Genomic DNA, 17,335 nt, shown 5'->3' with positions numbered 1-17,335 from the left:
AGATCCCGAAGATACATGATTCAGATAGATGTATTAATAGCGATAAGAGGAGCTGAAGCACACGTTATTTATACACATCTATTAATAATGATCAGAATATTCAGAACATAAGATATTTAAACACATCCATTAATAAAAGTAAGAGATCAGAAGATCCATAACATACGTTATTCACATACATCTATTAATAATGATCAGAGGGCCCAGAACATACGTTAATTACATATATCTATTATTAATTATCAGAAGATACATTATTTACACATATCTATCAATACAAGTAAGAGATCAAAACATCGAGAACATACGTTATTTACAGACATCTATTAGTGAGTGATCACAAGATTCAGAACATACGTTATTTACAGACATCTATTAGTGAGTGATCACAAGATTCAGAACATACGTTATTCATACATATCTTTTAATAGCCATCAGAAGATTCAAAACATATGTTATTTACACACATCTCTTAATAGTGATCTGAAGATCCAGAACAAACGTTATTTACAAACGTCTATCAACACTAATCAAAAGGTCAAGAACATACGTTATTTACATAATCTATTAATAAATGTTATAAAGATCCAGAACATACGTTTTTTGCGCACATCTATTAATACGTGATAAGAACATTCAGAATATACGTGATTTACATACATCTATTTATAGTGATCAGAAGATACATAATCTTGGTTATTTACACACTATTAATAAGTGATCCAAAGATCCAAAACATATATTATTCACACAATCTATTAATAAATTATCTTAAGATCCAGACCACATGCTATTTACACACATCTACCAATATAAATAAGTCTTCAGAAAATCCATAACGTACATTATTTTCATACATCTATTAATAGTCATCAGAAGATCCAGGACGTACGTTATGCACATACGTCTATTAGTAGTGTTCAGAAGATAAGAACATACGTCATTTATACACATGTTTTAATAAGTCATCAGAAGATTCAGAACATACGTTACTCACACACATCTATTATTAAGTGATCAAAAGATCGAGAAAACATATTATTTACACAATCTATTAATAAATGATCAGAAGATCCAGAAAATAAGTAATTTATTGACATTAAAAAGTCATCAGAAGAACCAGAACATATATTATTTACACAATCTATTAATAAAATATTAGAGGATTCAGAACAAACGTAATTTTCCCCTATCTGTCAACAAGTTTTTCATAAAATCCAGAAAATACGTTATTTACATACATCTATTAATTGTGATCAGAAGATCCAGAATATACGTTATTGATACAGATCTAATAATAAGTGATCAGAAGACCCAGAACATGTGTGATTTGCATACATTTATTAATAGTGATAAAAAGATCTAGAAAATATTAAAGGTTTCATAAAGTTGATTTTATTGTAAAATATGAAAGGCGGCGTCTGTGGTTTGTAATTTACTAGTGTATATATAAATATTAATTTAAGTAAAAATCAAAATTTTGTTACATAGTGTTATCTACTCAAATATCACCCTTTCTTCACTTCTTTCTCTCTTGTTTATATTCTGTTTATTTACCTTTCAAAAACTTTTAGCCACCTCTGTATTCTGACTTTTAACGAATCTGTTAAATGTATTAAAAAAAGCAGGAAATAAAAATACCAAAGTAAGTTAAGACATTTCGTTCTATAAAGTTTCTCAGACTCGTATGACCTTTTAGTAATTAATATTTAGTTACTAGAAAAATGTTACTTTTGTATTCCATGTCCGACAAGACATTCATTCATCGTTTTAGTTTAACTATTCCTATATTGTCGTATTAAAACTTTCATCTCTCGATTTCATGTTACCCTCCGTTCCTCTATTGTTACATTACACATGACAGTTCCTCTATTGTTATATTAAAAATTCCATCTCTACTGTCTTGTTAAACTCTCCATTCCTCTATTGTTACATTACACATGTGATTCCTCTATTGTTACATTACACATGTGATTCCTCTATTGTTACATTACACATGTGATTCCTCTATTGTTATATTACACATGTGATTCCTCTATTGTTACATTACACGTGTGATTCCTCTATTGTTATATTACACATGTGATTCCTCCATTGTTATATTACACATGTGATTCCTCTATTGTTACATTACACATGTGATTCCTCTATTGTTATATTACACATGTGATTCCTCTATTGTTACATTACACATGTGATTCCTCTATTGTTATATTACACATGTGATTCCGATATTGTTACATTACACATGTGATTCCTCTATTGTTATATTACACATGTGATTCCTCTATTGTTACATTACACATGTGATTCCGATATTGTTACATTACACATGTGATTCCTCTATTGTTATATTACACATGTGATTCCTCTATTGTTATATTACACATGTGATTCCTCTATTGTTACATTACACATGTGATTCCTCTATTGTTATATTACACATGTGATTCCGATATTGTTACATTACACATGTGATTCCTCTATTGTTATATTACACATGTGATTCCGATATTGTTACATTACACATGTGATTCCGATATTGTTATGCCACTTCTGTTGGATTACATCACAGTTATTGTTATTTTTCACATATAATTTCTCTACTGTTATTATACGTATCTCGCTCCACTATTATATTAGCATATAATTCATTTATTGTTAAGTTAAATTTGCTGTTTCTATATAATTATATTACATATCTGTTTGTTTCACATGTAGAAAGTGTTAGAATACCTTGCTTCTTATCCTAAAATTATTCTCATTAGATTGTGTAACAGAAGGTAATATTAAACGTTGTTAAATAAGAGTTTCTTTTACAAACATAATCTCGGAGATAAACACATGATGGAACAATATAAATATCTCATTAAACAGTTAAATATATGATGAAACAATATCATATTTAAATACGAGGGCTGTTCAAAAAATACGCGGACTGTTTGAATTGCGCGGCTCCAGTTGGTTCCAGGGGAATCCGCTTGGTGTCGCTAGGTTTGCACAGATCAGCTGATTACGACGCCATTTCCCGATTGCAGATATCTTTATTTGTGTATTAGCTACGCGGTTTTAAGAGAAGTTCGATTTTTTCGGTTGGCGGATTTCAGAATGAATGACCTGAAGGAGCAACGACTTGCTGTGAAATTTTGTGTTAAACTTGGAAAATCTGCGACTGAAACTTTTGCTATGCTTAACACGGCTTACGTTGATGTTGCTATGAAGCGTACGGCAGGTTTCAAGTGGCATGAACGTTTTAAGGATGGTCGGCAGTCCATTGAAGATGATGAGCGTCCTGGACGTCCTTCCACGTCAACTGACGACCCACACGTCGACAAAATCAACACCCTGGTGCGGGCAAATTGACATCTGACTGTCAGGGAGCTTGCTGAAGAGTGTGGGATATCAGTTGGATCTTGTTACGAGATTTTGACCGAAAAATTGAAGATGCACCGCGTTGCTGCGAAATTCAGCCCTCAGAACTCGTGAGTTTTTGGCCAAACACTCGATCACTGTTCTTCCCCACCCCCCTACTCACCTGACCTTGCTCCTTGCGATTTTTTCTTGTTCCCCAAACGCAAAAGACCCTTGAAAGGAAAAAGATTTGAGACGATTCCCGAGATTAAGGCAAATGCGACGAAGGAGCTGGAGGACATCACAAACGAAGCGTACCAGGACTGTTTCAACAAGTGGAAACACCGTTGGGATAAATGTGTGCGTTGGGGAGGAGAGTACTTTGAAGGGGTCCCAGACCTGTAACTTCTAAATAAAGTACATTTTGTTTTATGACGTCAGTCTGCGTATTTTTTGAACAGCCCTCGTATATCACGAAACGATACTATAGTTAAATATATAATGCCATCATGCCGGAGAAAACTCCGGTCAAACGTCAAGACTATACGTAGAATAATAAAGCAGCATACATATGTAGAAAGGTTTGTAGAAAAACTTTGTAAGATAAATATTTAAAAAGTACCAGCCGTTTCCTTTGTTGGGTATGTTAGGGTAATTATGGCTTTGTTTGATTTTTGAATTTCAAGCAAAGCTACCTCTGCTACACGTCCCTGGTTTAGCAAAGTAAGAATAGAGAGAAGGGAGCTAGTAATCATCACCCACCGCCAACTCTTTGGCTACTCTTTCACCTACGAATAGTGGGATTGATCGTAACGTTATAATGCTCCCACGGCTGAAAGAGAGAGCATGCTTGGTGTGACGGGGATTCGAACCCTCGACCATCGGATTACGAGTTGAGCGCCTTCACCATCTGACGTAGTAATTATGGCATATTGGTTATTGATACTCTATGAATGTACGGTCTTCTTATGTGGTGAACTTTTCTTTTCCTTTAACGTACATCGAATAACATGAAAACCAAATATCTAACTGCACTTAGTTCGTTTTAAGATGACGTCAGACAGGATCCATTGAGCAAAGTGCTTCTTTTCTTAACCAATGTTTACATTCATAACGAGGAAAATCTACTCAGAGCATCGCGAAAAGTTCGCTCTTTCACAGACGCCCTTTCTGCAACCGACAGCTTTCAGTTGATGAAGTGGAACCGAGTTTGAAACCCACTTTGTTAAACTGAAATTCCGTTTCATTCTAGTCATTCTACACACAAACACTAACAAAATCGCACTCAATTATACGTGACAAATTCGTGCTACTCCAAGTTGCTTTGTTGTGAAATGTTACCTAGATGCACGTAACAAATTCGTGTTAATCCAAATTGTTATGTTGTGAAATGTTACCAGGGTACAAGTGACAAATTCGTACTAATCCTAGTGAAATGTTACCAGGGTACAAGTGACAAATTCGTACTAATCCTAGTGAAATGTTACCAGGGTACAAGTGACAAATTCGTACTAATCCTAGTGAAATGTTACCAGGGTACATGTGACAAATTCGTACAAATTCAAGTTGTTTTGTTGTGAAATGTTACTAGAGTGCACGTGACTAAGTGTCCAAGTAGCTATTTTATGAAATCATACCACGTGATATATTAGCTCTAACTAAGTCACGCTTGATTGTTTCTTCAACCAGAACGGCACCTCATTGGCTAAACAACCAGAAATTTTGGCTATCACAGTTATGCCGCTCCAACGGCTGCAAATACGAAGTGTATTCAGCAGCATATTGGGGCTCAAAGCTTTGACTCTCACACCACAGTCCAATATCATAATTACTAAATCACGCCTTTTCCCAACCCAAACTGTTCTATTACAGGTTTGTGCTATAATACACGTAACAGCCTCAAAAACGAACAACCACCTATCGAATGGTGAATTATGGGTTTCTTAAATTATACCCGCCAATTGAAACAAAATTGTAGTATTATTTCGGACGGTAGGTGGCACAATAATCGAATAAGAATAATATTATCTTTCAAACAAGTTTTAAGTAAAAACCACCAGACCTTCTGAAACATCAAAGTCTCTAAAATAAAACATATAAATAATAATTCTGAAAGTGCAGACTCCTTCTGTATACACTCCGATAGTAATTTATAAAAAAACGAATAGAAGTAATTAATTAATTAATTGTTTTAAGACAATTCGAATCAAAATGTGCTTTTCTTATAAACAATATTTTATGCTAGTTCAGAGTAAACGATGCGTTTTCTAGAAACAATTAGAAAAGTAATAACCTTGTATTTAAGCTCTAAGATAGTTGAACAAATACAGTCGCCAAAGGTTTAAAAATGATTTTTGACACTTTACTGAAGGTTTTAATGTTCATAAGGTTATAGTGCCACCATAAGATACAGCGTTGTTTGAGAATAAAAATTAAATAAGAACTTTAAGGTAGGGTTTATAGTTCTATTTAATATCTTATAGTTCTATTTAAAGACTTATAGTTCTATTTGATGTCTTATAGTTCTATCTAATGTCTTATAGTTCTATTTAATGTCTTATAGTTCTATCTAATGTCTTATAGTTCTATCTAATATCTTATAGTTCTATTTAATATCTTATAGTTCTATTTAATGTCTTATAGTTCTATCTAATGTTTTATAGTTCTATTTAATGTCTTATAGTTCTATTTAATGTCTTATAGTTCTATCTAATGTTTTATAGTTCTATTTAAAGACTTATAGTTCTATTTAATGTCTTATAGTTCTATCTAATGTCTTATAGTTCTATCTAATATCTTATAGTTCTATTTAATGTCTTATAGTTCTATTTAATATCTTATAGTTCTATTTAATGTCTTATAGTTCTATTTAATGTCTTATAGTTCTATCTAATGTTTTATAGTTCTATTTAATGTCTTATAGTTCTATTTAATGTCTTATAGTTCTATTTAATGTCTTATAGTTCTATCTAATGTTTTATAGTTCTCTTTAAAGACTTATAGTTCTATTTAATGTCTTATAGTTCTATCTAATGTCTTATAGTTCTATTTAATGTCTTATAGTTCTATTTAATGTTTTATAGTTCTATTTAAAGACTTATAGTTCTATTTAATATCCTATATTTCTATTCAGTATCCTATAGTTCTGTTTAATGTCCTATAGTTCTATTTAATATCCTATAGTACTATTTAATATTCCATAGCTCTGTTTAATATACGAAAGTTCTATTCAATATCCAAAAGTTCTACTTAATATCTTATGGGTCCCTTTAGTTATATTTAATATCATATAGTTCCTTTTAGTTCTATCAATATCTTATAGTTCACTTTAGTTCTATTCAGTATCCTATAGTTCTATTTAATACATTTTCATATGGGTGTATGTTGTAAATGTAATTAGTATAGTATTACGGTTGCTTCATTTCCACTGTTAGAAATTTATCCACAACTGGATATAGACAGTGAAAGGCAGTAAGAAGTCAGCTTCATATGTTTATTTATTTTTTATTGTTGTCTATGGCAGGTGGCTACACTGACATCGACGTTTCGATTTTCGTCTAATAGATGGGATATCCCCAATGCAGTTGGGTGCTATTACCCCTGACGTCATCCGTTGTGGTAATAAAAGGACCAATAAGGTGTCGATTAGTGAGTCAAGGTCCTTACTTTAGTTACTTTTTTGTTATATTTGTGAGAACCCCAAGCAACAGTAACGAAGATAAGAAAACTTCTAGTCCAAACACATTAATTTAAAAATGTTCGACCTCACCATCCAGTAGCTCAGCGAAAAGTCAGTAGGCTTATAACGCTTGAATTCAGGGTTTGATACCCGCGATGGGAAGAGCACACATGTCCACACCGCATGTGGCTCACCGATAAATATGTGAGAACACAGCGCTAAAATTCGGTGTTAGATATGTGTGATTGGCAGGTAACAGGTAGCTTTACACTAAACACACAAACAAACAAACAAAAATATAAGTAAAACAAATTTATAGTTACCGAGAGCAATACTTATATAGTTATAGGTATTTTCAAATAATAATTTATATTAGAACATGCTCGTCATTTCAGCCGTAGGGGCGTTAAAATGTTCAGCCAATCGCACTATTCACTGGCGGTGGGTGATGTTACTAGCTGCTTTCTCTTTATTCTGACACTGCTAAATTACGCCTAGCTGGAGCGCGGGTAGCCCTCGTGTAGCTTTACGTGAATTTCAAAACAAACTAAACCATTAAATTTAGTTGTTGTTTTATTATTGTGAGAGAATTAAATTACAAGAAGGCAAAACCAAAATAAATATATATATAATGTCTGTTCATGTATTTGAGAGCCCCGAAAGTTTTCACGATCGTCCATTTGGAGACTGTGTGTTTTTGTGTGTTTTTCTTATAGCAAAGCCACAAAGGGCTATCTACTCAGCCCACCAAGTGGAATCGAACCCCTGATTTTAGCGTTGTAAATCCGGAGATATACCGCTGTACTAGCGGGAGGCATTTGGAGACCCAATACGATTACTTTTCTTAAATGTCTTCTGTTTTTCAATCTAAATCTGGGAACCGTCTTGAAAGTTCCCTAGATTCTGGTACAGGAGGCTACACTCCAATAAAAATTTCTAAGTCTAGAACTTTACGTATGCACCACAGTTTTAAACGACATATTAATACCAGCCTTAAAAATTTAAATCGATTCAGACAAGCTCGACAGCTCTCAAAACCCAAATTGGGTCTCCATTTATTGGGCCTTTTCAATAATTTGCAGAATTACGTCCTCGTAATTACATTATTTGGGGAACAGAAGCCTACATACAAAATTCTAAATCATTTTATCTAGAACTGTGTGGAGAAATAAAATTATACCGTAAACATAAAAGCACGAGGAATGTGTACATGGGTAAACACAGAAACACATAACGTGTGCACTCGCGTGATATTCGAACTTATGTGACCAATTTTTTTAAGCTGTAATTTTAGCTTTAACTTTTACACAAGTAATACTTTAACATCTCGAAAGTATTACAAACCAAACCAAAACTAAGCATGATTTCTTTTGAATTTCGCGCAAAGCTACACGAGGGCTATCTGCGCTAGCCGTCCCTAATTTTGCAGTGTAAGACTAGAGGGTAGGCAGCTAGTCATCGCCACCTACCGCCAACTTTTGGGCTACTCGTTTGCCAACGAATGGTGAGATTGACCGTCACATTATAACGCCCCCACGGCTGAAAAGGCGAGCATGTTTGGTGCGACGGGGATTCGAGCCCTCGACGGGAAAATATATAAATAAGAACAGAAACATAGTGACATATGTAAGTAATCGCAGAAATACAAGGGCATATATAAATAAACATAAAAACATGGGAGCATGTATGAGTAGTTACAGAAATATAGCGGCATATATGAATCAACATAAATCATGAGGATATATATATATATATATATATATATAAACAAAAAACGTGAGGAAATTACAAAACACGGAGGCATGCATCAGTAATCATAGAAACATGGGGATATATACAAGTAACCATAGAAATACGAGGAGATGCATACATAAGGGAATACAGAAACATGGCGACATATATAAATAATGTTTAGTATTACTATAATAATTCAAATTTTAAACTAAGATTAAACACGATCAATGTATAACATCTTATGTAATAGATTAATTAATACATGAAATTTAATGTATAACGAATTACAGTTCAAGGATAAAACCAACAATTATTTTTCATATTTGTAAGAAAATGTTTTTAGTGACATGTAGAAAATCGATAAAATTCTCTCTATTCAAATAACCTCGGGCCCAGTGTTTATTTGTGATAATATATGGAATCCTATCATTCCATGGCTACAAACATGAAGCTAATGGTTTCCGGATCAAAGTTTCTCTTGTACTTCGTATCAGAACCACAATTTTAAAGATTCAGCCTATCACGAAAGAGTGTACGTAATAAAAAAAATGGTTTCTTAACTTACTTGTTGTGCAGCGTAATGTTTTACAAAAGGAACGTATTTAGTTTGATAGGGTAGTTGTTTACACATCAACAACTTAAGCTAGATACACATACATACTTAAGTGGCTGTTTACACATCAACTACATAAGTTAGATATACACGTGTACAATGTCTCTTTACACGTCAATTACTTAAATTATCTACTGGAATATATCTAGACTAGGCTTTGCTAGAACGTATTACATTTGTAATACTTGTTCAATATTGGAGTAGATATAAACTAGGCTTTGCTTGAAAGTAGGGATTTTCATATATTTATATGGATAAAAGAGTTATAATCTATTATCCACTGGGTTTCCATATATATATATATGAATCAAAGAGTTAGAGTTATGTTAGTCCACTGGATTTCTATATGTATATATCAATCAGAGTGTTACAATGTAAGTCCATTGTGTTTCCATATATATATATGAATTAAAGAGTTACAATGTATGTTTACTGGGTTTCCATATATATAGATGAATCAAAGAGTTACAATATCTATCCATGTGTCCCCATTCATGTTTTATTCAGCTTCAGTTGTCCACAAACCTAACTCTCTATTGTACAAAGTTCTGTGTTGAACATGAATCACACTTTATCTTTCTTTTCCACCAATTGTTCCAGTTTTATTTTATAGTAAAGACAAACCATTTTGTCTTCAAATGTATCAATTCTCTAGTGAAATGTTGTTTTACATTTTATAAAAATAATGAGTGTGTATTATAGAATTTTGACAAACCAAAAGTTGTAATCATGAAATATAGATACTGATATTGGATAAACGTTTCAGTCTTCTGCTCTATCTTCGTTTGTACAAACATCAATTCGTCTTGTCTGATCGCCATTTTCTTCGAAGAATTAAACCCAACAAGTTCACCCGCGATTTTACCAGTAACCTAGATTCGTTTCATCCAACATACATTCTAAGAAAATTTGTGTTATAGTCTTGTGTTAATGGTATGACTGGGAAGTCATATTTTCGAAAATGGATAAATATTTATAACGTTTGGAGAAATAGAAATCTTGTAAACAAATATTTGTGTAGAACCAAGTTAAAGAAACATTAGAGACGTATGAGCTGAAGCTATGAAACACCAATATTGACTGGCTGTCGATATAACAAAACTAATCTATTAATTTGTTCGAAATACACTAGTATCATGACATGCTAAGTTTCGTATTTTAACTATATTCTACTTTTTAAATTTTTTTTCGAAGTTGCATCTAAAATTGTACAATAACCTAGTCGTCTCTAACTTTAAAAGTTACCATATGAAATAGAATGTAACTTGTAGTTTGTTCTACAGAATCTAGACTTACTAAAAGATGCTATAGGATCTCTCTAACTAGTTTGTTATAAATAAAACATGCCGAAACAATAATAAAAAATGCTGCACCAATTGAAAAAATCCCAAGGTACAAGATATAAGGTGGGATATAAAATGTACCCTGGGATTTGGAGATGGCTGAAAAAATAGGATCCACATTGTGGTGGGGATACACCATCTATCAGTCTTAACCTCCGTTCGCCAGTCTCGCATAAAGAAATAAAAGAACGGGGTAAATTAAGGTAATAGCAATAGAAATTAAAATAATAGAAATATAAATTAGGAGAGCGAGATGTAGGTGCTCAAGTCCACAACTATATCACCCTTCACTGCCTGCAGACATTGGTGGGAAGGTGACTGCTCTTCAAAGTAAAGAAGAAGAAAATAAATAAAAATGAAATAAAAAATCAAATTATCTCTAACTATATTTAGATATATTATTATTAAATTCTCTCTAGCTATATTTAAATATATTATTATTAAATTATTTCTAACTATATTTAGATATATTATTATTAAATTCTCTCTAACTATATTTAAATATATTATTATTAAATTATTTCTAACTATATTTAGATATATTATTATTAAATTCTCTCTAACTATATTTAAATATATTATTATTAAATTCTCTCTAACTACATTTAAATATATTATTATTAAATTATCTCTAACTATGTTTAAATATGTTATTATTAAATTCTCTCTAACTATATTTAAATATATTATTATTAAATTCTCTCTAACTATATTTAAATATATTACCGTGTTTCTCCGATAATAAGACCTACCCATAAAATAAGACCTAGTGTGATTTTTGGGGATAGTTTTAATACAAGCCCTACCCTTAAAATAAGCCCTAGTTAAGAGTGGCAGGAAGAGGAAAGAAATTAAAAAAAAATTAATTTATTAATTAGTTTAATAGTTAGTTAATTAGTTTGTTTAAGTATTAATCGGTTAGTTTAATAGTTTAATAATAGTTTATTTTAAATGGTTAGTTTAATAGTTTTACTTTGTAACTTCATTTTTTTAATATATCAAAATAAGACATCCCCCGAAAATAAGCCCTAGTGTCATATTTTGGAGTAAAAATTAATATAAGCCCTGTCTTATTTTCGGAAAAACACGGTATTATGCTATATACCATTTATTACCCGAATAATTCAATAACACATGTCTCCGATGGTTTTATTGTCACGACATTTTGACATATCCTACAGCAATTCTTGTACGTTGAATCCGAAAATAATATCCATTTTTCTTTATGACGTACAGTTTTCACAAAACGTCATAAGTGATTCATTTTCATTCAAATCGGGTAACTTTTTTTATGTTGATAACCACTGGCTAAAGATTTCTTTAGACCGATCGCACTATGAGAATCATATTGATCGTTTCAAAACCCAAACATAACAGATATATTATTAAAACGTTCATTGTAGTAAAGGAAATAATTATTTGATATAAGTAAGGGTTCTACTTCTTTCCAATTTGTAAAAAACAAAACAAAAAAAACTTATGTAATAGAAAAATATATTATTATCGAGATCTGCGTAGCTGAATTATGAAAAACATGTTATTAAACTCAAAATAACTTTAACGTAGTTTACATTTATAGGCCTCTGTTATTGTTCAAGAAGATTAAAAATTCTGACGACGGTACTTGGCAACGTTATATAAGATTTACCTCTAGTTCACTTGATCTAATTAATTATTTTCATTTGTTCGTTTGGAATTGACGAAAAATTACGCAAACGGATTATCTGTGCTCTGCTCATTATGGGTATCGAAGCCCGGTTTCTAGGGGTGGGAGTCGCAGGCATACCGCTGTGCCACTGCGGGATATATTATACATTAACTAATATAAGTTATTTTGTTCAAAGTTCCAAAACGCTTCAGAATGATTTAGTGTATAACCAAACGTTCGACCGAAACGTGAATTTTTGGGTAAAACTATAAAATTCAAACTTTGCAGATAGATGGACGTCACAGATAAGTTTTGAAAAATATACTTTTTCTTGTTTTACCTTTTATCCACTTTACTATAATCCATTTAAAACTAGTTTCAACGAAACCGATCAATAAGATATTCGTAATCAAGGGAGTAGGGAAGCTAACAAAAGTGTGGATGTGTGGGGCTCATATGTTCACATGAACTGAAACTTGTAGCTAAAACTTTCATCAAGTATAAGGTGCTCTCCCAACCAATGTTTAAGTGCACCAGGCCAGGACTGCTGTGATTTCTTAATCAAAACATGTTTTTACAAGAGATTAGATAAAAAAAATTGTTGTTGTATTGTAAGTTCTTATCCTTGACTCGAAATGAAACAAAAATAAATCTATGAGTACATAACATTAAAACGAGAAGTTGTACTTAGGTAAGACTTACCTCTTGACATGATATATTAGGGGAAACAATCTACAGAGACCTGAACGTTTCGTGTATTGAAAAAACGTAGGAGATGTAAGTTAAAAGTCCTTGTTGTCTGATCTCAGGTGAGCCGAGCTGACAAGTACCTCAGATAGGAATTATCTTAATGAGATAACGAGTTATTATTAGTAGAAGAAGCCATTTAGTCAACAGAATAATCTCTTTGTTAGATAAAAATAAATAATCAGTCACTTCACTTCACCCTCGTAGTGGGTTCGGAGCTATCTTCAGTAAAATTATACGTAGAAAATTTGACAGTTTTGTTGTAGTTTTTTTTTGTTGTGACTGTTATCCAAGAAATAGTCCGTCACGCCACCTAGTTATCAATATACGCAAACAATAAATTTCTACTTGGTTGGAGAAAAGTTTTTCTCTTATCATCGTTATTAGAAATATAAAAAAAAGCTATTTCAGGTTTTCTACCTGGAATTTTGTCGTGAACTGAACGTTTATTGTGGTTCTCCTATCGAAATATCACTGTGATTAACATTTTGTCACTCTCTCCTGCTCCTAAGTCAGCCAGAAAAGTGTGCCTCATATTATATAGAAGGTTGACACTCAACAACACCCACCGCCAACTCTGTTCTCAAAGTGAGATTTAACGGTCGCGACCACTAACTGCGAGCTCAATTTGGGTAGGAATGGAACGCGAACCAGAATCGTTGAATGTACGGGCACGCTAATCAGTAGGCCACGCTTGGTACAAGCATAAAGTTTTACCTAAGTAGTTTCTCATATATAGTGGCCCGGCATGGCCAGGTGGTTATAATCCGAGGATCGTGGGTTCGAATCCTTGTCACACCAAACATGCTCGCCCTTTCAGCCGTGGGGGCGTTATAATGTGATTGTCAATCCCACTATTCGTTGGTAAAAGTGTAGCCCAAGAGTTGGCGGTGGGTGGTGATGATTAGCTGCCTTCCCTCTAGTCTTATACTGCTAAATTAGGGACGGCTAGCGCAGATAGCCCTCGAGTAGCTTTGTGCGAAATTCAAAACAAAACAAAGTTCATACATAGACTTCAGCAATATAAATACTTTGTTCTAGAGTTACTTTGGTAGACAAAAATATGGAAGATTTCAAATCACGAGATGATTAGAAACACAAATCAAACTAAAATGTGAAGGACTTGATATGAATGGTGTGAAATCCAAGTCAAGATAAAACGTGTAGAACTTGAGATGAACATTTTGTGTGATATATAAGTCGCGCCAAAAATTGTAGGACGTGATAAAAATATCTGGTACAGATCAGGTCAGATTAGAAATCATAGGACTTGATGTGAATAACTGGTACGAAATGTAAGTCACGCCAAAAATTGTAAGACTTGAATTTAAAAGCTGGTGTGAAATATCAGTCAAGCTAGACACTGTAGAACATAATGTAAACATCTGGAATGAAACATAAATAAGTCCAGAAAATGTTGGATTTGAAGTAAAAAATCTAATATGGAATATAATTCAGACTAGAAATTGTAGGACTTGATGGTGTAAAATATAGGTCAGGCCAAATACTGTCGTAGAAGTAATAAACATTGGCTCCGCTGTGGCTCAGCCGTAAGTCTGCAAGCTTATAACCATTTGATGTGAAACATCAGACCATAAGTTGAATGAAGCAAGCAAGTTTTGTAAAGAGCCCATGTTCGATACAGATGTAACAGTGTCATAACATTCAGCAGTTAATAAGAACATTCTGTTTGTATATTATGTTACTGATGGATGTCTTTTGTGAAGGAATTAATGTCGATTTTTAAGATATTTATTCATAAAATTTCATATATTTATATCAATTACCACATATAGTGAAAACAACTATATTAATTAGACAGTTACAAAGAATGATTAATCAGCCATGAGGACCAAATTAACAATAATCCCTTATTTTATACAAGTTGCCAGGAGCAACAAACTAGTTTTCACAGCAATGACAAGAAAAAAAGATTGAAACGAATGTCTGGCATTTATATTAACATTTGTTAAGTCTGTTCGTTTCATCTTTGCCTTTACTAAGTTCATTACAGAAACATTTTAGGTAGTGTGTTATCAACTTGAATAGTTTCATGTGGGCTATGATTACCTTCTGTTTGACTTGAAGAGCTCTAGATATCTGTTCTGAGTTCTGGCCTGTTGAAGGTTCAGCACATAACTTGAAATGTTATGTCCAAACCAGGCAGAAGGAAGGGTTGTCTTCTCCAAATTAGGCAGAAGGAAGGGTTGTCGTGTCCAAACCGGACAGAAGGAAGGGTTGTCTTCTCCAAACCAGACAGAAGGAAGGGTTGTCTTCTCCAAACCAGGCAGAAGGAAGGGTTGTCTTCTCCAAACCAGACAGAAGGAAGGGTTGTCTTCTCCAAACCAAGCAAAAGGAAGGGTTGTTTTCTCCAAACCAGGCAGAAGGAAGGGTTGTCTTCTCCAAACCAGGCAGAAGGAAGGGTTGTCTTCTCCAAACCAGACAGAAGAAAAGGTTGTCTTCTCCAAACCAGACAGAAGAAAAGGTTGTCTTCTCCAAACCTGACAGATGACACGAACAGTCACCTCCAAACCATATAAAATACAGGGGCAATCCACATGAAGCTATTCAACGAATTATTTTTGAAATCAGGAATAAATATCCCAAATTATTTCTCTTATCAAAGTTGATATAAGATGTTAAAAGGTTGATAACCGAAAATTAATTATGATATTATTTATTGTATCTAATTTCAGTTTCATGAAGTGACAATTTTTAGTCTTCCTGAATAGTGTCTAAAGAACACACGATGAAACAAGAGTTACTTAATATGACACACAATCCGTCGTGGACACATCCAGATACTACAAATAAATTAAAGTCACCAAACGTCACACAATCCATCATGGACTAATCCAGATACTACAAATAAAGTAAAGTCACCAAACGACACACAATCCGTCATGGACACATCCGGATACTATAATAAAACTAAAGTCACCAAACGTCACACAATCCGTCATGGATACATCCAGATACTATAACAATACTAAAGTCACCAAACGACACACAATCCGTCGTGGACACATCCAGATACTATAATAAAACTAAAGTCACCAAACGTCACACAATCCGTCATGGATACACCCAGATACTATAACAAAACTAAAGTCACCAAACGACACATAATCCGTCGTGGACACATCCAGATACTATAATAAAACTAAAGTCACCAAACGTCACACAATCCGTCGTGGACACATCCAGATACTATAATAAAACTAAAGTCACCAAACGACACACAATCCGTCGTGGACACATCCAGATACTATAATAAAACTAAAGTCACCAAACGTAATACAATCCGTCGTGGACACATCCAGGTACTATAATAAAACTAAAGTCACCAAACGTCACACAATCCGTCATGGACACATCCAGATACTATAATAAAACTAAAGTCACCAAACGTAATACAATCCGTCGTGGACACATCCAGATACTATAATAAAACTAAAGTCACCAAACGTAATACAATCCGTCGTGGACACATCCAGATACTATAATAAAACTAAAGTCACCAAACGAAACACAATCCGTCATGGACACATCCAGATACTATAATAAAACTGAAGTCATCGAATATGGTACACAATAAATTTCACAGTGGTTCATCGTAGGACTAGAACAAAACTAAGTAAAAACATTTCAATTTGTATGGTTAATGACTAAGCTGATAAAGATCGCATCTGTTATTTATGACTTCATTAACTTACTTAAGAGAAATTTAAATGAGAAGTAAAACACGCACTTTATGCGACAAAAAACAAAGTATGTGAAATTCTCGACGAATTTCATGTGTCGCTACTTTGGAAAATATTGACTCCCCAGACATCTCCAAATGTAAACAAAGTTCCTCCTTTCAAATCGTACGGAACTTTTCCCCTTTTTGTCAAGTAAATTAAGCAAGTTATTTGTGCTATATAGAAATATGTCTGATAAGAGCGCTACCAATAGAAGAAAAAACAATTCTTCTGTTGGCGCCAAAAATTACTTTCTCTTCACGTTACACTGAAAATGGCATCGATGGCTGACACCATTCGATTTATCAATAACTGTATCTCTCTGACTGGTCGCTGTTGGCAACTAGATAACTGTATCTTTTTGACTGGTCGCTGTTGGCAACTAGATAACTGTATCTTTTTGACTGGTCGCTGTTGGCAACTAGATAACTGTATCTTTTTGACTGGTCGCTGTTGGCAACTACATAACTGTATTTT

General features: G+C 33.3%; 1 protein-coding gene across 3 annotated transcripts in view; it reads right to left on the bottom strand.

The window, feature by feature from the left end:
- Positions 1-17,335, bottom strand: part of LOC143226781 (muscarinic acetylcholine receptor DM1-like) — a 37,405-nt gene that overhangs the window by 14,147 nt on the left and 5,923 nt on the right. Inside the window, exons 2-3 of one of the 3 annotated variants that reach the window (XM_076458188.1) lie at positions 15,186-15,616; positions 13,071-13,214 (exon numbers count right to left, since the gene is read on the bottom strand). The exons of 1 other annotated variant lie outside the window; for it this stretch is intronic. The gene's annotated coding sequence lies outside the window, so the exon portion shown is untranslated. The remainder of the gene's footprint in view (positions 1-13,070; positions 13,215-15,185; positions 15,617-17,335) is intronic. One more of the 3 variants, XM_076458190.1, reaches the window with a different exon arrangement.

The sequence above is a fragment of the Tachypleus tridentatus genome, chromosome 9 (genome assembly GCF_004210375.1).
Source record: "Tachypleus tridentatus isolate NWPU-2018 chromosome 9, ASM421037v1, whole genome shotgun sequence".
NCBI lineage: Eukaryota > Metazoa > Arthropoda > Merostomata > Xiphosura > Limulidae > Tachypleus > Tachypleus tridentatus.
Note: the sequence above shows the minus strand (reverse complement) of the source record. Positions and strands in the feature narration are given on the sequence as shown.